The sequence below is a fragment of the Sinocyclocheilus anshuiensis genome, unplaced genomic scaffold (assembly GCF_001515605.1).
Source record: "Sinocyclocheilus anshuiensis isolate Anshui unplaced genomic scaffold, SAMN03320099.WGS_v1.1 scaffold746, whole genome shotgun sequence".
In the NCBI taxonomy this organism is placed as follows: Eukaryota; Metazoa; Chordata; class Actinopteri; order Cypriniformes; family Cyprinidae; genus Sinocyclocheilus; species Sinocyclocheilus anshuiensis.
Genome location: NW_015544173.1, coordinates 565,244 through 565,615, shown reverse-complemented (window position 1 = coordinate 565,615; position 372 = coordinate 565,244). Strand labels below are relative to the sequence as shown.

Sequence of the window (372 nt, the reverse complement as noted above, 5' to 3'; positions counted from 1 at the left end):
GGTAATACATACACACACAGCCTCTCTCTCTCTCTCTCTCTCTCTCTCTCTCTCTCTCTCATAAATGAACACTTCATAAATGACACTTTTTTGATAATAGGATATTGAAGTGGAGATCGCTAAACTGCAAGTTTACCAGTGTTTTCAGAAAGCAAGCGCGCTTATCCACAGTGGAGAGAGAGCGCGTGTGAACAGGGTTGCCAGGTTGACAAAGATAAGTAGCACACTTAGCAGATATTTCCGTATTACGCAAGTGTAAAGCTCTGTTTCGGGGATTACGTCTCTTTATATCAGGCAACCCAGTTCTGTTCCTCTGCGGCCAGATTAAACCTTGTTGTAGCCTATATATGCTCTATTCATTCTTTTTTAGAA

At 41.7% G+C, this 372-nt stretch overlaps 1 protein-coding gene across 1 annotated transcript in view; it reads left to right on the top strand.

The window, feature by feature from the left end:
- Positions 1-372, top strand: part of timeless (timeless circadian clock) — a gene marked incomplete at its 5' end in the record, with an annotated part of 71,144 nt that overhangs the window by 30,544 nt on the left and 40,228 nt on the right. The window lies entirely within an intron of this gene.